Source organism: Oncorhynchus kisutch, unplaced genomic scaffold (genome assembly GCF_002021735.2).
Source record: "Oncorhynchus kisutch isolate 150728-3 unplaced genomic scaffold, Okis_V2 scaffold881, whole genome shotgun sequence".
Classification (NCBI taxonomy): domain Eukaryota; kingdom Metazoa; phylum Chordata; class Actinopteri; order Salmoniformes; family Salmonidae; genus Oncorhynchus; species Oncorhynchus kisutch.
This window is the reverse complement of record NW_022262826.1, coordinates 106,585-128,852: the sequence shown is the minus strand read 5'-3', so window position 1 is coordinate 128,852 and position 22,268 is coordinate 106,585. Positions and strand designations below refer to the sequence as shown.

Below are 22,268 nucleotides of genomic sequence, written 5' to 3'. Positions count from 1 at the left end.
CCCTGCTTAGAAGGCCAGTGCCTTATCCATTAGGCACTGGGGCACTTGCTGAAAGAACTGGATAGCAGAGAGTGATTTCGACTGATCGTACACGGGTTAAAGTAACATCACGCTTCCGCTTCGCTACTGTAATCAGCATGACCTGTACAAAACTGACAGAAGCAGTCAAAAATTATCACGGAGGGCACTTAGATATGCCCATGAAATGATGGTTTAATATTTCTGTGTGCACTTCATTGCTAAAAGCAAAAGCAGAGGATGGTTTCGATCCATAAATCACTGGGTTAACTGCCAGGCACACTTCCACTTCACTCACTCCACTTTCAGGTACCCCACAAACAATACTTGAATTCACAATACATGGATTAGGAGATCAGTGTCTTAAGCCACTGTGTCTCTCTGTGATCAGCATGACCTATATGGATTGATAGAAGCAGTAATAAAAAGAATTACGGAGGGCACAGAGACATGCACATGAAATTATCCAATTTAAAAAAAATCCCTTTTTACACTTCATTTCTAAAAGTAGAATTGGATAGCTTCGATCCATCAACCTCTGTGTTATGCCCAGCTCTTCTCTTCTGTTTGCACTTCATTGCTAAAAGCAAACTGGATAGCAGAGGATGGTTTCGATCCCTAAATCACTTGGGTAACTGCCCTGCACTCTTCCACTTCATCCCTCCACTTTCAGGTACCCCAATACAATGCTTGAACTCACAATAAATGGATTAGGCGGTCAGTGTCTTAAGTCACTGTGGAAATGTGTGATCAGCATGACCATTACGAACTGATAGAAGCAGTTGTAAAAAAAAAAGCATTTCGGAGGGCACAGAGACATGCCCATGAAATTCTCCTTTTTTTATCCCTGTTAAATCTTCATTTCTAAAATTGAATCAGAAAGATCCAATATCAAACTCTCTTTTATGTGCTGATCTCTCTTCCTCCATAGAAATTTGCATTTTTCCACCCCAGATGGGACTCGAACCCACAATCCCTGGCTTAGAAGGCCAGTGCCTTATCCATTAGGCCACTGGGGCACTTGCTGAAAAGAACTGGATAGCAGAGAGTGATTTCGACTGATCGTACACGTGGTTAAAGTAGACATCACGCTTCCGCTTCGCTACTGTAATCAGCATGACCTGTACAAACTGACAGAAGCAGTCAAAAAATAATCACGGAGGACTTAGATATGCCCATGAAATGATGGTTTAATATTTCTGTGTGCACTTCATTGCTAAAAGCAAAGAGATGGTTTCGATCCATAAATCACTGGGTTAACTGCCAGGCACACTTCCACTTCATCACTCCACTTTCAGGTACCCCAAAACAATACTTGAATTCACAATACATGGATTAGGAGATCAGTGTCTTAAGCCACTGTGTCTCTCTGTGATCAGCGACCTATATGGATTGATAGAAGCAGTAATAAAAAAAGAATTACGGAGGGCACAGAGACATGCACATGAAATTATCCAATTTTTAAAAAAAAAATCCCTGTTTACACTTCATTTCTAAAAGTAGAATTGGATAGCTTCGATCCATCAACCTCTGTGTTATGTGCCCAGCTCTTCTCTTCTGTTTGCACTTCATTGCTAAAAGCAAACTGGATAGCAGAGGATGGTTTCGATCCCTAAATCACTTGGTTAACTGCCCTGCACTCTTCCACTTCATCCCTCCACTTTCAGGTACCCCAATACAATGCTTGAACTCACAATAAATGGATTAGGCGGTCAGTGTCTTAAGTCACTGTGGAAATGTGTGATCAGCATGACCATTACGAACTGATAGAAGCAGTTGTAAAAAAAAAAAAGCATTTCGGAGGGCACAGAGACATGCCCATGAAATTCTCCTTTTTTATCCCTGTTAAATCTTCATTTCTAAAATTGAATCAGAAAGATCCAATCCATCAAACTCTCTTTTATGTGCTGATCTCTCTTCCTCCATAGGAATTTGCATTTTTCCACCCCAGATGGGACTCGAACCCACAATCCCTGGCTTAGAAGCCAGTGCCTTATCCATTAGGCCACTGGGGCACTTGCTGAAAAGAACTGGATAGCAGAGAGTGATTTCGACTGATCGTACACGTGGTTAAAGTAGACATCACGCTTCCGCTTCGCTACTGTAATCAGCATGACCTGTACAAACTGACAGAAGCAGTCAAAAATAATCACGGAGGGCACTTAGATATGCCCATGAAATGATGGTTTAATATTTCTGTGTGCACTTCATTGCTAAAAGCAAAGGAGAGGTTTCGATCCATAATCACTCACTGGGTTAACTGCCAGGCACACTTCCATCACTCACTTTCAGGTACCCCCAAAACCAGACTTGAATTCACAATACATGGATTAGGAGATCAGTGTCTTAAGCCACTGTGTCTCTCTGTGATCAGCATGACCTATATGGATTGATAGAAGCAGTAATAAAAAAAGAATTACGGAGGGCACAGAGACATGCACATGAAATTATCCAATTTTTTAAAAAAATCCCTGTTTACACTTCATTTCTAAAAGTAGAATTGGATAGCTTCGATCCATCAACCTCTGTGTTATGTGCCCAGCTCTTCTCTTCTGTTTGCACTTCATTGCTAAAAGCAAACTGGATAGCAGAGGATGGTTTCGATCCCTAAATCACTTGGTTAACTGCCCTGCACTCTTCCACTTCATCCCTCCACTTTCAGGTACCCCAATACAATGCTTGAACTCACAATAAATGGATTAGGCGGTCAGTGTCTTAAGTCACTGTGGAAATGTGTGATGATCAGCATGACCATTACGAACTGATAGAAGCAGTTGTAAAAAAAAAAGCATTTCGGAGGGCACAGAGACATGCCCATGAATTCTCCTTTTTATCCCTGTTAAATCTTCATTTCTAAAATTGAATCAGAAAGATCCAATCCATCAAACTCTCTTTTTGTGCTGATCTCTCTTCCTCCATAGGAATTTGCATTTTTCCACCCCAGATGGGACTCGAACCCACAATCCCTGGCTTAGAAGGCCAGTGCCTTATCCATTAGGCCACTGGGGCACTTGCTGAAAAGAACTGGATAGCAGAGAGTGATTTCGACTGATCGTACACGTGGTTAAAGTAGACATCACGCTTCCGCTTCGCTACTGTAATCAGCATGACCTGTACAAACTGACAGAAGCAGTCAAAAAATAATCACGGAGGGCACTTAGATTGTTTGAAATTTCTTTGCTGTGTGCACTGAAAAGCAAAGGATGGTTTCGATCCATAAATCACTGGGTTAACTGCCAGGCACACTTCCACTTCATCACTCCACTTTCAGGTACCCCCCCAAAACCAGACTTGAATTCACAATACATGGATTAGGAGATCAGTGTCTTAAGCCACTGTGTCTCTCTGTGATCAGCATGACCTATATGGATTGATAGAAGCAGTAAAAAAAAAGAATTACGGAGGGCACAGAGACATGCACATGAATTATCCAATTTAAAAAAAATCCCTGTTTACACTTCATTTCTAAAAGTAGAATTGGATAGCTTCGATCCATCAACCTCTGTGTTATGTGCCCAGCTCTTCTCTTCTGTTTGCACTTCATTGCTAAAAGCAAACTGGATAGCAGAGGATGGTTTCGATCCCTAAATCACTTGTTAACTGCCCTGCACTCTTCCACTTCATCCTCCACTTTCAGGTACCCAATACAATGCTTAACTCACAATAAATGGATTAGGGCGGTCAGTGTCTTAAGTCTCTGTGGAATGTGTGATCAGCATGACCATTACGAACTGATAGAAGTCAGTTGTAAAAAAAAAGCATTCGGAGGGCACAGAGACATGCCCATGAAATTCTTCCTTTTTATATCCCTGTTAAATCTTCATTTCTAAAATTGAATCAGAAAGATTCATCCATCAAACTCTCTGTTATGTGCTGATCTCTCTTCCTCCATAGGAATTTGCATTTCATCCACCCCAGATGGGGACTCGAAACCACAATCCCCTGGCTTAGAGGCCAGTGCCTTATCCATTAGGCCACTGGTGCACTTGCTGAAAAGAACTGGATAGCAGAGGTAGTGATTTCGACTGATCGTACACGTGGTTAAAGTAGACATCACGCTTCCGCTTCGCTACTGTAAATCAGCAATGACCTGTACAAACTGACAGAAGCAGTCAAAAAAATAATCACGAGGGCACTTAGATATGCCCATGAAATGATGGTTAATATTTCTGTTGTGCACTTCATTGCTAAGAAGCAAAGGATGGTTTCGATCCATAAATCACTGGGTTAACTGCAGGCACACTTCCACTTCATCACTCCACTTTCAGGTACCACCCCAAAACCAGACTTGAATTCACAATACATGGATTAGGAGATCAGTGTCTTAAGCCACTGTGTCTCTCTGTGATCAGCATGACCTATATGGATTGAATAGAAGCAGTAATAAAAAAAGAATTACGGAGGGCACAGAGACATGCACATGAAATTAATCCAATTTTAAAAAAAATCCCTGTTTTACACTTCATTTCTAAAAGTAGAATTGGATAGCTTCGATCCATCAACCGCTGTGTTATGTGCCCAGCTCTTCTCTTCTGTTTGCACTTCATTGCTAAAAGCAAACTGGATAGCAGAGGATGGTTTCGATCCCTAAATCACTTGGTTAACTGCCCTGCACTCTTCCACTTCATTCCCTCCACTTTCAGGTACCCCCAATACAATGCTTGAACTCACATAAATGGATTAGGCGGTCAGTGTCTTAAGTCACTGTGGAAATGTGTGATCAGCATGACCATTACGAACTGATAGAAGCAGTTGTAAAAAAAAAACGAAGCATTTCGGAGGGCACAGAGACATGCCCATGAAATTCTCCTTTTTTATCCTGTTAATCTTCATTTCTAAAATTGAATCAGAAAGATCCAATCCATCAAACTCTCTTAATGTGCTGATCTCTCTTCCTCCATAGGAATTTGCGATTTCCACCCCAGATGGGACTCGAACCCACAATCCCTGGCTTAGAAGGCCAGTGCCTTATCCATTAGGCCACTGGGCACTTGCTGAAAAGAACTGGATAGCAGAGAGTGATTTCGACTGATTCGTACACGTGGTTAAGTATACATCACGCTTCAGCTTCGCTACTGGTAATCAGCATGACCTGTAACAAACTGACAGAATCAGTCAGAAATAATCACGGAGGGCACTTAGATATGCCCATGAAATGATGTTTAATATTTCTGTTTGCACTTCATGCTAAGCAAACTGAAAAGCAGGAGTGGTTTCGATCCTAATCACTGGGTAACTGCCAGGCACACTTCCACTTCATCACTCCACTTTCAGGTACCAAAACAGACTGAATTCACAATACATGGATTAGGAGATCAGTGTCTTAAGCCACTGTGTCTCTCTGGGAGCCAGCATGACCTATATGATTGATAGAAGCAGTAATAAAAAAAGAATTACGGAGGGCACAGAGACATGCACATGAAATTATCCAATTTTTTAAAAAAAATCCCTGTTTACACTTCATTTCTAAAAGTAGAATTGGATAGCTTCGATCCATCAACCTCTGTGTTATGTGCCCAGCTCTTCTCTTCTGTTTGCACTTCATTGCTAAAAGCAAACTGGATAGCAGAGGATGGTTTCGATCCCTAAATCACTTGGTAACTGCCCTGCACTCTTCCACTTCATCCCTCCACTTTCAGGTACCCCAATACAATGCTTGAACTCACAATAAATGGATTAGGCGGTCAGTGTCTTAAGTCACTGTGGAAATGTGTGATCAGCATGACCATTACGAACTGATAGAAGCAGTTGTAAAAAAAAAAAAGCATTTCGGAGGGCACAGAGACATGCCCATGAAATTCTCCTTTTTTATCCCTGTTAAATCTTCATTTCTAAAATTGAATCAGAAAGATCCAATCCATCAAACTCTCTTTTATGTGCTGATCTCTCTTCCTCCATAGGAATTTGCATTTTTCCACCCCAGATGGGACTCGAAACCACAATCCCTGGCTTAGAAGGCCAGTGCCTTATCCATTAGGCCACTGGGGCACTTGCTGAAAAGAACTGGATAGCAGAGAGTGATTTCGACTGATCGTACACGTGGTTAAAGTAGACATCACGCTTTCCGCTTCGCTACTGTAATCAGCAATGACCTGTACAAACTGACAGAAGCAGTCAAAAAATAATCACGGAGGGCACTTAGATATGCCCATGAAATGATGGTTTAATATTTCTGTGTGCACTTCATTGCTAAAAGCAAAGGATGGTTTCGATCCATAAATCACTGGGTTAACTGCCAGGCACACTTCCACTTCATCACTCCACTTTCAGGTACCCCAAAACCAGACTTGAATTCACAATACATGGATTAGGAGATCAGTGTCTTAAGCCACTGTGTCTCTCTGTGATCAGCATGACCTATATGGATTGATAGAAGCAGTAATAAAAAAAGAATTACGGAGGGCACAGAGACATGCACATGAAATTATCCAATTTTAAAAAAAATCCCTGTTTACACTTCATTTCTAAAAGTAGAATTGGATAGCTTCGATCCATCAACCTCTGTGTTATGTGCCCAGCTCTTCTCTTCTGTTTGCACTTCATTGCTAAAAGCAAACTGGATAGCAGAGGATGGTTTCGATCCCTAAATCACTTGGTTAACTGCCCTGCACTCTTCCACTTCATCCCTCCACTTTCAGGTACCCCAATACAATGCTTGAACTCACAATAAATGGATTAGGCGGTCAGTGTCTTAAGTCACTGTGGAAATGTGTGATCAGGCATGACCATTACGAACTGATAGAAGCAGTTGTAAAAAAAAAAAGCATTTCGGAGGGCACAGAGACATGCCCATGAAATTCTCCTTTTTTATCCCTGTTAAATCTTCATTTCTAAAATTGAATCAGAAAGATCCAATCCATCAACTCTCTTTTATGTGCTGATCTCTCTTCCTCCATAGGAATTTGCATTTTCCACCCCAGATGGGACTCGAACCCACAATCCCTGGCTTAGAAGGCCAGTGCCTTATCCATTAGGCCACTGGGGCACTTGCTGAAAAGAACTGGATAGCAGAGAGTGATTTCGACTGATCGTACACGTGGTTAAAGTAGACATCACGCTTCCGCTTCGCTACTGTAATCAGCATGACCTGTACAAACTGACAGAAGCAGTCAAAAAATAATCACGGAGGGCACTTAGATATGCCCATGAAATGATGGTTTAATATTTCTGTGTGCACTTCATTGCTAAAAGCAAAGGATGGTTTCGATCCATAAATCACTGGGTTAACTGCCAGGCACACTTCCACTTTCATCACTCCACTTTCAGGTACCCCCAAAACCAGACTTGAATTCACAATACATGGATTAGGAGATCAGTGTCTTAAGCCACTGTGTCTCTCTGTGATCAGCATGACCTATATGGATTGATAGAAGCAGTAATAAAAAAGAATTACGAGGGCACAGAGACATGCACATGAAATTATCCAATTTTTAAAAAAAAAATCCCTGTTTACACTTCATTTCTAAAAGTAGAATTGGATAGCTTCGATCCATCAACCTCTGTGTTATGTGCCCAGCTCTTCTCTTCTGTTTGCACTTCATTGCTAAAAGCAAACTGGATAGCAGAGGATGGTTTCGATCCCTAAATCACTTGGTTAACTGCCCTGCACTCTTCCACTTCATCCCTCCACTTTCAGGTACCCCAATACAATGCTTGAACTCACAATAAATGGATTAGGCGGTCAGTGTCTTAAGTCACTGTGGAAATGTGTGATCAGCATGACCATTACGAACTGATAGAAGCAGTTGTAAAAAAAAAAGCATTTCGGAGGGCACAGAGACATGCCCATGAAATTCTCCTTTTTTATCCCTGTTAAATCTTCATTTCTAAAATTGAATCAGAAAGATCCAATCCATCAAACTCTCTTTTATGTGCTGATCTCTCTTCCTCCATAGGAATTTGCATTTTTCCACCCCAGATGGGACTCGAACCCACAATCCCTGGCTTAGAAGGCCAGTGCCTTATCCATTAGGCCACTGGGGCACTTGCTGAAAAGAACTGGATAGCAGAGAGTGATTTCGACTGATCGTACACGTGGTTAAAGTAGACATCACGCTTCCGCTTCGCTACTGTAATCAGCATGACCTGTACAAACTGACAGAAGCAGTCAAAAAATAATCACGGAGGGCACTTAGATATGCCCATGAAATGATGGTTTAATATTTCTGTGTGCACTTCATTGCTAAAAGCAAAGGATGGTTTCGATCCATAAATCACTGGGTTAACTGCCAGGCACACTTCCACTTCATCACTCCACTTTCAGGTACCCCAAAACCAGACTTGAATTCACAATACATGGATTAGGAGATCAGTGTCTTAAGCCACTGTGTCTCTCTGTGATCAGCATGACCTATATGGATTGATAGAAGCAGTAATAAAAAAAGAATTACGGAGGGCACAGAGACATGCACATGAAATTATCCAATTTTTAAAAAAAAATCCCTGTTTACACTTCATTTCTAAAAGTAGAATTGGATAGCTTCGATCCATCAACCTCTGTGTTATGGCCCAGCTCTTCTCTTCTGTTTGCACTCATGCTAAAAGCAAACTGGATAGCAGAGGATGGTTTCGATCCCTAAATCACTTGGTTAACGCCCTGCACTCTTCCACCTTCATCCCTCCACTTTCAGGTACCCCAATACAATGCTTGAACTCACATAAATGGATTAGGCGGTCAGTGTCTTAAGTCACTGTGGAAATGTGTGATCAGCAGACCATTACGAACTGATAGAAGCAGTTGTAAAAAAAAAAAGCATTTCGGAGGGCACAGAGACATGCCCATGAAATTCTCCTTTTTATCCCTGTTAAATCTTCATTTCTAAAATTGAATCAGAAAGATCCAATCCATCAAACTCTCTTTTATGTGCTGATCCTCTCTTCCTCCATAGGAATTTGCATTTTTCCACCCCAGATGGGACTCGAACCCACAATCCCTGGCTTAGAAGGCCAGTGCCTTATCCATTAGGCCACTGGGGCACTTGCTGAAAAGAACTGGATAGCAGAGAGTGATTTCGACTGATCGTACACGTGGTTAAAGTAGACATCACGCTTCCGCTTTCGCTACTGTAATCAGCATGGACCTGTACAAACTGACAGAAGCAGTCAAAAAATAATCACGGAGGGCACTTAGATATGCCCATGAAATGATGGTTTAATATTTCTGTGTTGCACTTCATTGCTAAAAGCAAAGGATGGTTTCGATCCATAAATCACTGGGTTAACTGCCAGGCACACTTCCATTTCATCCACTCCACTTTCAGGTACCCCAAAACCAGACTTGAATTCACAATACATGGATTAGGAGATCAGTGTCTTAAGCCACTGTGTCTCTCTGTGATCAGCATGACCTATATGGATTGATAGAAAGCAGCTAATAAAAAAGAATTACGGAGGGCACAGAGACATGCACATGAAATTATCCAATTTTTAAAAAAAATCCCTGTTTACACTTCATTTCTAAAAGTAGAATTGGATAGCTTCGATCCATCAACCTCTGTGTTATGTGCCCCAGCTCTTCTCTTCTGTTTGCACTTCATTGCCTAAAGCAAACTGGATAGCAGAGGATGGTTTCGATCCCTAAATCACTTGGTTAACTGCCCTGCACTCTTCCACTTCATCCCTCCACTTTCAGGTACCCCAATACAATGCTTGAACTCACAATAAATGGATTAGGCGGTCAGTGTCTTAAGTCACTGTGGAAATGTGTGATCAGCATGACCATTACGAACGTGATAGAAGCAGTTGTAAAAAAAAAAAAGCATTTCGGAGGGCACAGAGACATGCCCATTGAAATTCTCCTTTTTTTATCCCTGTTAAATCTTCATTTCTTAAAATTGAATCAGAAAGATCCAATCCATCAAACTCTCTGTTTATGTGCTGATCTCTCTTCCTCCATAGGAATTTGCATTTTTCCACCCCAGATGGGACTCGAACCCACAATCCCTGGCTAGAAGGCCAGTGCCTTATCCATTAGGCCACTGGGGCACTTGCTGAAAAATGAACATGGATAGCCAGAGAGTGATTTCGACTGATCGTACACGTGGTTAAAAGTAGAATCCCGCTTCCGCTTCGCTACTGTAATCAGCATGACCTGTACAAACTGACAGAAGCAGTCAAAAAATAATCACGGAGGGCACTTAGATATGCCATGAAATGATGGTTTATATTTCTGTGTGCACTTCATTGCTAAAGCAAAGGATGGTTCGATCCATAAATCACTGGGTTAACTGCCAGGCAACACTGCCACTCATCACTCCACTTTCAGGTACCCCAAAACCAGACTTGAATTTCACAATACATGGATTAGAGATCAGTGTCTTAAGCCACTGTGTCTCTCTGTGATCAGCATGACCTATATGGATTGATAGAAGCAGTAATAAAAAAGAATTACGGAGGGCACGAGACATGCACATGAATATCCAATTTTAAAAAAAAATCCCTGTTTACACTTCATTTCTAAAAGTAGAATTGGATAGCTTCGATCCATCAACCTCTGTGTTATGTGCCCAGCTCTTCTCTTCTGTTTGCACTTCATTGCTAAAAGCAAACTGGATAGCAGAGGATGGTTTCGATCCCTAAATCACTTGGTTAACTGCCCTGCACTCTTCCACTTCATCCCTCACTTTCAGGTACCCCAATACAATGCTTGAACTCACAATAATGGATTAGGCGGTCAGTGTCTTAAGTCACTGTGGAAATGTGTGATCAGCATGACCATTACGAACTGATAGAAGCAGTTGTAAAAAAAAAAAGCATTTCGGAGGGCACCGAGACATGCCCATGAAATTCTCCTTTTTTATCCCTGTTAAATCTTCATTTCTAAAATTGAATCAGAAAGATCCAATCCATCAAACTCTCTTTTATGTGCTGATCTCTCTTCCTCCATAGGAATTTGCATTTTCCACCCCAGATGGGACTCGAACCCACAATCCCTGGCTTAGAAGGCCAGTGCCTTATCCATTAGGCCACTGGGGCACTTGCTGAAAAGAACCTGGATAGCAGAGAGTGATTTCGACTGATCGTACACGTGGTTAAAGTAGACATCACGCTTCCGCTTCGCTACTGTAATCAGCATGACCTGTACAAACTGACAGAAGCAGTCAAAAAATAATCACGGAGGGCACTTAGATATGCCCATGAAATGATGGTTTAATATTTCTGTGTGCACTTCATTGCTAAAAGCAAAGGATGGTTTCGATCCATAAATCACTGGGTTAACTGCCAGGCACACTTCCACTTCATCACTCCACTTTCAGGTACCCCAAAACCAGACTTGAATTCACAATACATGGATTAGGAGATCAGTGTCTTAAGCCACTGTGTCTCTCTGTGATCAGCATGACCTATATGGATTGAATAGAAGCAGTAATAAAAAAAGAATTACGGAGGGCACAGAGACATGCACATGAAATTATCCAATTTTTTTAAAAAAATCCCTGTTTACACTTCATTTCTAAAAGTAGAATTGGATAGCTTCGATCCATCAACCTCTGTGTTATGTGCCCAGCTCTTCTCTTCTGTTTGCACTTCATTGCTAAAAGCAAACTGGATAGCAGAGGATGGTTTCGATCCCTAAATCACTTGGTTAACTGCCCTGCACTCTTCCACTTCATCCCTCCACTTTCAGGTACCCCAATACAATGCTTGAACTCACAATAAATGGATTAGGCGGTCAGTGTCTTAAGTCACTGTGGAAATGTGTGATCAGCATGACCATTACGAACTGATAGAAGCAGTTGTAAAAAAAAAAGCATTTCGGAGGGCACAGAGACATGCCCATGAAATTCTCCTTTTTTATCCCTGTTAAATCTTCATTTCTAAAATTGAATCAGAAAGATCCAATCCATCAAACTCTCTTTTATGTGCTGATCTCTCTTCCTCCATAGGAATTTGCATTTTTCCACCCCAGATGGGACTCGAACCCACAATCCCTGGCTTAGAAGGCCAGTGCCTTATCCATTAGGCCACTGGGGCACTTGCTGAAAAGAACTGGATAGCAGAGAGTGATTTCGACTGATCGTACACGTGGTTAAAGTAGACATCACGCTTCCGCTTCGCTACTGTAATCAGCATGACCTGTACAAACTGACAGAAGCAGTCAAAAAATAATCACGGAGGGCACTTAGATATGCCCATGAAATGATGGTTTAATATTTCTGTGTGCACTTCATTGCTAAAAGCAAAGGATGGTTTCGATCCATAAATCACTGGGTTAACTGCCAGGCACACTTCCACTTCATCACTCCACTTTCAGGTACCCCAAAACCAGACTTGAATTCACAATACATGGATTAGGAGATCAGTGTCTTAAGCCACTGTGTCTCTCTGTGATCAGCATGACCTATATGGATTGATAGAAGCAGTAATAAAAAAAGAATTACGGAGGGCACAGAGACATGCACATGAAATTATCCAATTTTTAAAAAAAATCCCTGTTTACACTTCATTTCTAAAAGTAGAATTGGATAGCTTCGATCCATCAACCTCTGTGTTATGTGCCCAGCTCTTCTCTTCTGTTTGCACTTCATTGCTAAAAGCAAACTGGATAGCAGAGGATGGTTTCGATCCCTAAATCACTTGGTTAACTGCCCTGCACTCTTCCACTTCATCCCTCCACTTTCAGGTACCCCAATACAATGCTTGAACTCACAATAAATGGATTAGGCGGTCAGTGTCTTAAGTCACTGTGGAAATGTGTGATCAGCATGACCATTACGAACTGATAGAAGCAGTTGTAAAAAAAAAAAGCATTTCGGAGGGCACAGAGACATGCCCATGAAATTCTCCTTTTTTATCCCTGTTAAATCTTCATTTCTAAAATTGAATCAGAAAGATCCAATCCATCAAACTCTCTTTTATGTGCTGATCTCTCTTCCTCCATAGGAATTTGCATTTTTCCACCCCAGATGGGACTCGAACCCACAATCCCTGGCTTAGAAGGCCAGTGCCTTATCCATTAGGCCACTGGGGCACTTGCTGAAAAGAACTGGATAGCAGAGAGTGATTTCGACTGATCGTACACGTGGTTAAAGTAGACATCACGCTTCCGCTTCGCTACTGTAATCAGCATGACCTGTACAAACTGACAGAAGCAGTCAAAAAATAATCACGGAGGGCACTTAGATATGCCCATGAAATGATGGTTTAATATTTCTGTGTGCACTTCATTGCTAAAAGCAAAGGATGGTTTCGATCCATAAATCACTGGGTTAACTGCCAGGCACACTTCCACTTCATCACTCCACTTTCAGGTACCCCAAAACCAGACTTGAATTCACAATACATGGATTAGGAGATCAGTGTCTTAAGCCACTGTGTCTCTCTGTGATCAGCATGACCTATATGGATTGATAGAAGCAGTAATAAAAAAAGAATTACGGAGGGCACAGAGACATGCACATGAAATTATCCAATTTTTTAAAAAAAATCCCTGTTTACACTTCATTTCTAAAAGTAGAATTGGATAGCTTCGATCCATCAACCTCTGTGTTATGTGCCCAGCTCTTCTCTTCTGTTTGCACTTCATTGCTAAAAGCAAACTGGATAGCAGAGGATGGTTTCGATCCCTAAATCACTTGGTTAACTGCCCTGCACTCTTCCACTTCATCCCTCCACTTTCAGGTACCCCAATACAATGCTTGAACTCACAATAAATGGATTAGGCGGTCAGTGTCTTAAGTCACTGTGGAAATGTGTGATCAGCATGACCATTACGAACTGATAGAAGCAGTTGTAAAAAAAAAAGCATTTCGGAGGGCACAGAGACATGCCCATGAAATTCTCCTTTTTTATCCCTGTTAAATCTTCATTTCTAAAATTGAATCAGAAAGATCCAATCCATCAAACTCTCTTTTATGTGCTGATCTCTCTTCCTCCATAGGAATTTGCATTTTTCCACCCCAGATGGGACTCGAACCCACAATCCCTGGCTTAGAAGGCCAGTGCCTTATCCATTAGGCCACTGGGGCACTTGCTGAAAAGAACTGGATAGCAGAGAGTGATTTCGACTGATCGTACACGTGGTTAAAGTAGACATCACGCTTCCGCTTCGCTACTGTAATCAGCATGACCTGTACAAACTGACAGAAGCAGTCAAAAAATAATCACGGAGGGCACTTAGATATGCCCATGAAATGATGGTTTAATATTTCTGTGTGCACTTCATTGCTAAAAGCAAAGGATGGTTTCGATCCATAAATCACTGGGTTAACTGCCAGGCACACTTCCACTTCATCACTCCACTTTCAGGTACCCCAAAACCAGACTTGAATTCACAATACATGGATTAGGAGATCAGTGTCTTAAGCCACTGTGTCTCTCTGTGATCAGCATGACCTATATGGATTGATAGAAGCAGTAATAAAAAAAGAATTACGGAGGGCACAGAGACATGCACATGAAATTATCCAATTTTTTAAAAAAAATCCCTGTTTACACTTCATTTCTAAAAGTAGAATTGGATAGCTTCGATCCATCAACCTCTGTGTTATGTGCCCAGCTCTTCTCTTCTGTTTGCACTTCATTGCTAAAAGCAAACTGGATAGCAGAGGATGGTTTCGATCCCTAAATCACTTGGTTAACTGCCCTGCACTCTTCCACTTCATCCCTCCACTTTCAGGTACCCCAATACAATGCTTGAACTCACAATAAATGGATTAGGCGGTCAGTGTCTTAAGTCACTGTGGAAATGTGTGATCAGCATGACCATTACGAACTGATAGAAGCAGTTGTAAAAAAAAAAGCATTTCGGAGGGCACAGAGACATGCCCATGAAATTCTCCTTTTTTATCCCTGTTAAATCTTCATTTCTAAAATTGAATCAGAAAGATCCAATCCATCAAACTCTCTTTTATGTGCTGATCTCTCTTCCTCCATAGGAATTTGCATTTTTCCACCCCAGATGGGACTCGAACCCACAATCCCTGGCTTAGAAGGCCAGTGCCTTATCCATTAGGCCACTGGGGCACTTGCTGAAAAGAACTGGATAGCAGAGAGTGATTTCGACTGATCGTACACGTGGTTAAAGTAGACATCACGCTTCCGCTTCGCTACTGTAATCAGCATGACCTGTACAAACTGACAGAAGCAGTCAAAAAATAATCACGGAGGGCACTTAGATATGCCCATGAAATGATGGTTTAATATTTCTGTGTGCACTTCATTGCTAAAAGCAAAGGATGGTTTCGATCCATAAATCACTGGGTTAACTGCCAGGCACACTTCCACTTCATCACTCCACTTTCAGGTACCCCAAAACCAGACTTGAATTCACAATACATGGATTAGGAGATCAGTGTCTTAAGCCACTGTGTCTCTCTGTGATCAGCATGACCTATATGGATTGATAGAAGCAGTAATAAAAAAAGAATTACGGAGGGCACAGAGACATGCACATGAAATTATCCAATTTTTTAAAAAAAATCCCTGTTTACACTTCATTTCTAAAAGTAGAATTGGATAGCTTCGATCCATCAACCTCTGTGTTATGTGCCCAGCTCTTCTCTTCTGTTTGCACTTCATTGCTAAAAGCAAACTGGATAGCAGAGGATGGTTTCGATCCCTAAATCACTTGGTTAACTGCCCTGCACTCTTCCACTTCATCCCTCCACTTTCAGGTACCCCAATACAATGCTTGAACTCACAATAAATGGATTAGGCGGTCAGTGTCTTAAGTCACTGTGGAAATGTGTGATCAGCATGACCATTACGAACTGATAGAAGCAGTTGTAAAAAAAAAAGCATTTCGGAGGGCACAGAGACATGCCCATGAAATTCTCCTTTTTTATCCCTGTTAAATCTTCATTTCTAAAATTGAATCAGAAAGATCCAATCCATCAAACTCTCTTTTATGTGCTGATCTCTCTTCCTCCATAGGAATTTGCATTTTTCCACCCCAGATGGGACTCGAACCCACAATCCCTGGCTTAGAAGGCCAGTGCCTTATCCATTAGGCCACTGGGGCACTTGCTGAAAAGAACTGGATAGCAGAGAGTGATTTCGACTGATCGTACACGTGGTTAAAGTAGACATCACGCTTCCGCTTCGCTACTGTAATCAGCATGACCTGTACAAACTGACAGAAGCAGTCAAAAAATAATCACGGAGGGCACTTAGATATGCCCATGAAATGATGGTTTAATATTTCTGTGTGCACTTCATTGCTAAAAGCAAAGGATGGTTTCGATCCATAAATCACTGGGTTAACTGCCAGGCACACTTCCACTTCATCACTCCACTTTCAGGTACCCCAAAACCAGACTTGAATTCACAATACATGGATTAGGAGATCAGTGTCTTAAGCCACTGTGTCTCTCTGTGATCAGCATGACCTATATGGATTGATAGAAGCAGTAATAAAAAAAGAATTACGGAGGGCACAGAGACATGCACATGAAATTATCCAATTTTTTAAAAAAATCCCTGTTTACACTTCATTTCTAAAAGTAGAATTGGATAGCTTCGATCCATCAACCTCTGTGTTATGTGCCCAGCTCTTCTCTTCTGTTTGCACTTCATTGCTAAAAGCAAACTGGATAGCAGAGGATGGTTTCGATCCCTAAATCACTTGGTTAACTGCCCTGCACTCTTCCACTTCATCCCTCCACTTTCAGGTACCCCAATACAATGCTTGAACTCACAATAAATGGATTAGGCGGTCAGTGTCTTAAGTCACTGTGGAAATGTGTGATCAGCATGACCATTACGAACTGATAGAAGCAGTTGTAAAAAAAAAAAGCATTTCGGAGGGCACAGAGACATGCCCATGAAATTCTCCTTTTTTATCCCTGTTAAATCTTCATTTCTAAAATTGAATCAGAAAGATCCAATCCATCAAACTCTCTTTTATGTGCTGATCTCTCTTCCTCCATAGGAATTTGCATTTTTCCACCCCAGATGGGACTCGAACCCACAATCCCTGGCTTAGAAGGCCAGTGCCTTATCCATTAGGCCACTGGGGCACTTGCTGAAAAGAACTGGATAGCAGAGAGTGATTTCGACTGATCGTACACGTGGTTAAAGTAGACATCACGCTTCCGCTTCGCTACTGTAATCAGCATGACCTGTACAAACTGACAGAAGCAGTCAAAAAATAATCACGGAGGGCACTTAGATATGCCCATGAAATGATGGTTTAATATTTCTGTGTGCACTTCATTGCTAAAAGCAAAGGATGGTTTCGATCCATAAATCACTGGGTTAACTGCCAGGCACACTTCCACTTCATCACTCCACTTTCAGGTACCCCAAAACCAGACTTGAATTCACAATACATGGATTAGGAGATCAGTGTCTTAAGCCACTGTGTCTCTCTGTGATCAGCATGACCTATATGGATTGATAGAAGCAGTAATAAAAAAAGAATTACGGAGGGCACAGAGACATGCACATGAAATTATCCAATTTTTTTAAAAAAAATCCCTGTTTACACTTCATTTCTAAAAGTAGAATTGGATAGCTTCGATCCATCAACCTCTGTGTTATGTGCCCAGCTCTTCTCTTCTGTTTGCACTTCATTGCTAAAAGCAAACTGGATAGCAGAGGATGGTTTCGATCCCTAAATCACTTGGTTAACTGCCCTGCACTCTTCCACTTCATCCCTCCACTTTCAGGTACCCCAATACAATGCTTGAACTCACAATAAATGGATTAGGCGGTCAGTGTCTTAAGTCACTGTGGAAATGTGTGATCAGCATGACCATTACGAACTGATAGAAGCAGTTGTAAAAAAAAAAGCATTTCGGAGGGCACAGAGACATGCCCATGAAATTCTCCTTTTTTATCCCTGTTAAATCTTCATTTCTAAAATTGAATCAGAAAGATCCAATCCATCAAACTCTCTTTTATGTGCTGATCTCTCTTCCTCCATAGGAATTTGCATTTTTCCACCCCAGATGGGACTCGAACCCACAATCCCTGGCTTAGAAGGCCAGTGCCTTATCCATTAGGCCACTGGGGCACTTGCTGAAAAGAACTGGATAGCAGAGAGTGATTTCGACTGATCGTACACGTGGTTAAAGTAGACATCACGCTTCCGCTTCGCTACTGTAATCAGCATGACCTGTACAAACTGACAGAAGCAGTCAAAAAATAATCACGGAGGGCACTTAGATATGCCCATGAAATGATGGTTTAATATTTCTGTGTGCACTTCATTGCTAAAAGCAAAGGATGGTTTCGATCCATAAATCACTGGGTTAACTGCCAGGCACACTTCCACTTCATCACTCCACTTTCAGGTACCCCAAAACCAGACTTGAATTCACAATACATGGATTAGGAGATCAGTGTCTTAAGCCACTGTGTCTCTCTGTGATCAGCATGACCTATATGGATTGATAGAAGCAGTAATAAAAAAGAATTACGGAGGGCACAGAGACATGCACATGAAATTATCCAATTTTTTAAAAAAAATCCCTGTTTACACTTCATTTCTAAAAGTAGAATTGGATAGCTTCGATCCATCAACCTCTGTGTTATGTGCCCAGCTCTTCTCTTCTGTTTGCACTTCATTGCTAAAAGCAAACTGGATAGCAGAGGATGGTTTCGATCCCTAAATCACTTGGTTAACTGCCCTGCACTCTTCCACTTCATCCCTCCACTTTCAGGTACCCCAATACAATGCTTGAACTCACAATAAATGGATTAGGCGGTCAGTGTCTTAAGTCACTGTGGAAATGTGTGATCAGCATGACCATTACGAACTGATAGAAGCAGTTGTAAAAAAAAAAGCATTTCGGAGGGCACAGAGACATGCCCATGAAATTCTCCTTTTTTATCCCTGTTAAATCTTCATTTCTAAAATTGAATCAGAAAGATCCAATCCATCAAACTCTCTTTTATGTGCTGATCTCTCTTCCTCCATAGGAATTTGCATTTTTCCACCCCAGATGGGACTCGAACCCACAATCCCTGGCTTAGAAGGCCAGTGCCTTATCCATTAGGCCACTGGGGCACTTGCTGAAAAGAACTGGATAGCAGAGAGTGATTTCGACTGATCGTACACGTGGTTAAAGTAGACATCACGCTTCCGCTTCGCTACTGTAATCAGCATGACCTGTACAAACTGACAGAAGCAGTCAAAAAATAATCACGGAGGGCACTTAGATATGCCCATGAAATGATGGTTTAATATTTCTGTGTGCACTTCATTGCTAAAAGCAAAGGATGGTTTCGATCCATAAATCACTGGGTTAACTGCCAGGCACACTTCCACTTCATCACTCCACTTTCAGGTACCCCAAAACCAGACTTGAATTCACAATACATGGATTAGGAGATCAGTGTCTTAAGCCACTGTGTCTCTCTGTGATCAGCATGACCTATATGGATTGATAGAAGCAGTAATAAAAAAAGAATTACGGAGGGCACAGAGACATGCACATGAAATTATCCAATTTTTAAAAAAAATCCCTGTTTACACTTCATTTCTAAAGTAGAATTGGATAGCTTCGATCCATCAACCTCTGTGTTATGTGCCCAGCTCTTCTCTTCTGTTTGCACTTCATTGCTAAAAGCAAACTGGATAGCAGAGGATGGTTTCGATCCCTAAATCACTTGGTTAACTGCCCTGCACTCTTCCACTTCATCCCTCCACTTTCAGGTACCCCAATACAATGCTTGAACTCACAATAAATGGATTAGGCGGTCAGTGTCTTAAGTCACTGTGGAAATGTGTGATCAGCATGACCATTACGAACTGATAGAAGCAGTTGTAAAAAAAAAAGCATTTCGGAGGGCACAGAGACATGCCCATGAAATTCTCCTTTTTTATCCCTGTTAAATCTTCATTTCTAAAATTGAATCAGAAAGATCCAATCCATCAAACTCTCTTTTATGTGCTGATCTCTCTTCCTCCATAGGAATTTGCATTTTTCCACCCCAGATGGGACTCGAACCCACAATCCCTGGCTTAGAAGGCCAGTGCCTTATCCATTAGGCCACTGGGGCACTTGCTGAAAAGAACTGGATAGCAGAGAGTGATTTCGACTGATCGTACACGTGGTTAAAGTAGACATCACGCTTCCGCTTCGCTACTGTAATCAGCATGACCTGTACAAACTGACAGAAGCAGTCAAAAAATAATCACGGAGGGCACTTAGATATGCCCATGAAATGATGGTTTAATATTTCTGTGTGCACTTCATTGCTAAAAGCAAAGGATGGTTTCGATCCATAAATCACTGGGTTAACTGCCAGGCACACTTCCACTTCATCACTCCACTTTCAGGTACCCCAAAACCAGACTTGAATTCACAATACATGGATTAGGAGATCAGTGTCTTAAGCCACTGTGTCTCTCTGTGATCAGCATGACCTATATGGATTGATAGAAGCAGTAATAAAAAAAGAATTACGGAGGGCACAGAGACATGCACATGAAATTATCCAATTTTTTAAAAAAAATCCCTGTTTACACTTCATTTCTAAAAGTAGAATTGGATAGCTTCGATCCATCAACCTCTGTGTTATGTGCCCAGCTCTTCTCTTCTGTTTGCACTTCATTGCTAAAAGCAAACTGGATAGCAGAGGATGGTTTCGATCCCTAAATCACTTGGTTAACTGCCCTGCACTCTTCCACTTCATCCCTCCACTTTCAGGTACCCCAATACAATGCTTGAACTCACAATAAATGGATTAGGCGGTCAGTGTCTTAAGTCACTGTGGAAATGTGTGATCAGCATGACCATTACGAACTGATAGAAGCAGTTGTAAAAAAAAAAGCATTTCGGAGGGCACAGAGACATGCCCATGAAATTCTCCTTTTTTATCCCTGTTAAATCTTCATTTCTAAAATTGAATCAGAAAGATCCAATCCATCAAACTCTCTTTTATGTGCTGATCTCTCTTCCTCCATAGGAATTTGCATTTTTCCACCCCAGATGGGACTCGAACCCACAATCCCTGGCTTAGAAGGCCAGTGCCTTATCCATTAGGCCACTGGGGCACTTGCTGAAAAGAACTGGATAGCAGAGAGTGATTTCGACTGATCGTACACGTGGTTAAAGTAGACATCACGCTTCCGCTTCGCTACTGTAATCAGCATGACCTGTACAAACTGACAGAAGCAGTCAAAAAATAATCACGGAGGGCACTTAGATATGCCCATGAAATGATGGTTTAATATTTCTGTGTGCACTTCATTGCTAAAAGCAAAGGATGGTTTCGATCCATAAATCACTGGGTTAACTGCCAGGCACACTTCCACTTCATCACTCCACTTTCAGGTACCCCAAACCAGACTTGAATTCACAATACATGGATTAGGAGATCAGTGTCTTAAGCCACTGTGTCTCTCTGTGATCAGCATGACCTATATGGATTGATAGAAGCAGTAATAAAAAAGAATTACGGAGGGCACAGAGACATGCACATGAAATTATCCAATTTTAAAAAAAAAATCCCTGTTTACACTTCATTTCTAAAAGTAGAATTGGATAGCTTCGATCCATCAACCTCTGTGTTATGTGCCCAGCTCTTCTCTTCTGTTTGCACTTCATTGCTAAAAGCAAACTGGATAGCAGAGGATGGTTTCGATCCCTAAATCACTTGGTTAACTGCCCTGCACTCTTCCACTTCATCCCTCCACTTTCAGGTACCCCAATACAATGCTTGAACTCACAATAAATGGATTAGGCGGTCAGTGTCTTAAGTCACTGTGGAAATGTGTGATCAGCATGACCATTACGAACTGATAGAAGCAGTTGTAAAAAAAAAGCATTTCGGAGGGCACAGAGACATGCCCATGAAATTCTCCTTTTTTATCCCTGTTAAATCTTCATTTCTAAAATTGAATCAGAAAGATCCAATCCATCAAACTCTCTTTTATGTGCTGATCTCTCTTCCTCCATAGGAATTTGCATTTTTCCACCCCAGATGGGACTCGAACCCACAATCCCTGGCTTAGAAGGCCAGTGCCTTATCCATTAGGCCACTGGGGCACTTGCTGAAAAGAACTGGATAGCAGAGAGTGATTTCGACTGATCGTACACGTGGTTAAAGTAGACATCACGCTTCCGCTTCGCTACTGTAATCAGCATGACCTGTACAAACTGACAGAAGCAGTCAAAAAATAATCACGGAGGGCACTTAGATATGCCCATGAAATGATGGTTTAATATTTCTGTGTGCACTTCATTGCTAAAAGCAAAGGATGGTTTCGATCCATAAATCACTGGGTTAACTGCCAGGCACACTTCCACTTCATCACTCCACTTTCAGGTACCCCAAAACCAGACTTGAATTCACAATAC

General features: G+C 41.5%; 19 non-coding genes across 19 annotated transcripts; all 19 read right to left on the bottom strand.

Annotated features, from left to right (window-relative positions):
- Positions 1 to 964: 964 nt before the first annotated feature.
- trnar-ucu (transfer RNA arginine (anticodon UCU)) lies at positions 965 to 1,037 on the bottom strand. The gene has a single exon. It is a non-coding gene; the product is annotated as a tRNA-Arg (tRNA).
- Positions 1,038 to 2,954: 1,917 nt separating this feature from the next.
- trnar-ucu (transfer RNA arginine (anticodon UCU)) lies at positions 2,955 to 3,027 on the bottom strand. The gene has a single exon. It is a non-coding gene; the product is annotated as a tRNA-Arg (tRNA).
- A 1,908-nt stretch (positions 3,028 to 4,935) lies between these two features.
- On the bottom strand, positions 4,936 to 5,008 carry trnar-ucu (transfer RNA arginine (anticodon UCU)). Its single transcript has one exon. It is a non-coding gene; the product is annotated as a tRNA-Arg (tRNA).
- Positions 5,009 to 5,933: 925 nt separating this feature from the next.
- trnar-ucu (transfer RNA arginine (anticodon UCU)) lies at positions 5,934 to 6,006 on the bottom strand. Its single transcript has one exon. It is a non-coding gene; the product is annotated as a tRNA-Arg (tRNA).
- Positions 6,007 to 6,930: 924 nt separating this feature from the next.
- trnar-ucu (transfer RNA arginine (anticodon UCU)) lies at positions 6,931 to 7,003 on the bottom strand. The gene has a single exon. It is a non-coding gene; the product is annotated as a tRNA-Arg (tRNA).
- Positions 7,004 to 7,928: 925 nt separating this feature from the next.
- On the bottom strand, positions 7,929 to 8,001 carry trnar-ucu (transfer RNA arginine (anticodon UCU)). The gene has a single exon. It is a non-coding gene; the product is annotated as a tRNA-Arg (tRNA).
- A 920-nt stretch (positions 8,002 to 8,921) lies between these two features.
- Positions 8,922 to 8,994, bottom strand: trnar-ucu (transfer RNA arginine (anticodon UCU)). The gene has a single exon. It is a non-coding gene; the product is annotated as a tRNA-Arg (tRNA).
- A 1,925-nt stretch (positions 8,995 to 10,919) lies between these two features.
- On the bottom strand, positions 10,920 to 10,992 carry trnar-ucu (transfer RNA arginine (anticodon UCU)). Its single transcript has one exon. It is a non-coding gene; the product is annotated as a tRNA-Arg (tRNA).
- A 926-nt stretch (positions 10,993 to 11,918) lies between these two features.
- On the bottom strand, positions 11,919 to 11,991 carry trnar-ucu (transfer RNA arginine (anticodon UCU)). Its single transcript has one exon. It is a non-coding gene; the product is annotated as a tRNA-Arg (tRNA).
- A 924-nt stretch (positions 11,992 to 12,915) lies between these two features.
- On the bottom strand, positions 12,916 to 12,988 carry trnar-ucu (transfer RNA arginine (anticodon UCU)). Its single transcript has one exon. It is a non-coding gene; the product is annotated as a tRNA-Arg (tRNA).
- Positions 12,989 to 13,912: 924 nt separating this feature from the next.
- On the bottom strand, positions 13,913 to 13,985 carry trnar-ucu (transfer RNA arginine (anticodon UCU)). Its single transcript has one exon. It is a non-coding gene; the product is annotated as a tRNA-Arg (tRNA).
- Positions 13,986 to 14,909: 924 nt separating this feature from the next.
- Positions 14,910 to 14,982, bottom strand: trnar-ucu (transfer RNA arginine (anticodon UCU)). Its single transcript has one exon. It is a non-coding gene; the product is annotated as a tRNA-Arg (tRNA).
- Positions 14,983 to 15,906: 924 nt separating this feature from the next.
- Positions 15,907 to 15,979, bottom strand: trnar-ucu (transfer RNA arginine (anticodon UCU)). The gene has a single exon. It is a non-coding gene; the product is annotated as a tRNA-Arg (tRNA).
- A 924-nt stretch (positions 15,980 to 16,903) lies between these two features.
- trnar-ucu (transfer RNA arginine (anticodon UCU)) lies at positions 16,904 to 16,976 on the bottom strand. The gene has a single exon. It is a non-coding gene; the product is annotated as a tRNA-Arg (tRNA).
- Positions 16,977 to 17,901: 925 nt separating this feature from the next.
- On the bottom strand, positions 17,902 to 17,974 carry trnar-ucu (transfer RNA arginine (anticodon UCU)). The gene has a single exon. It is a non-coding gene; the product is annotated as a tRNA-Arg (tRNA).
- Positions 17,975 to 18,897: 923 nt separating this feature from the next.
- On the bottom strand, positions 18,898 to 18,970 carry trnar-ucu (transfer RNA arginine (anticodon UCU)). Its single transcript has one exon. It is a non-coding gene; the product is annotated as a tRNA-Arg (tRNA).
- Positions 18,971 to 19,892: 922 nt separating this feature from the next.
- On the bottom strand, positions 19,893 to 19,965 carry trnar-ucu (transfer RNA arginine (anticodon UCU)). Its single transcript has one exon. It is a non-coding gene; the product is annotated as a tRNA-Arg (tRNA).
- A 924-nt stretch (positions 19,966 to 20,889) lies between these two features.
- trnar-ucu (transfer RNA arginine (anticodon UCU)) lies at positions 20,890 to 20,962 on the bottom strand. The gene has a single exon. It is a non-coding gene; the product is annotated as a tRNA-Arg (tRNA).
- A 921-nt stretch (positions 20,963 to 21,883) lies between these two features.
- On the bottom strand, positions 21,884 to 21,956 carry trnar-ucu (transfer RNA arginine (anticodon UCU)). Its single transcript has one exon. It is a non-coding gene; the product is annotated as a tRNA-Arg (tRNA).
- Between the last annotated feature and the right edge of the window lie 312 nt (positions 21,957 to 22,268).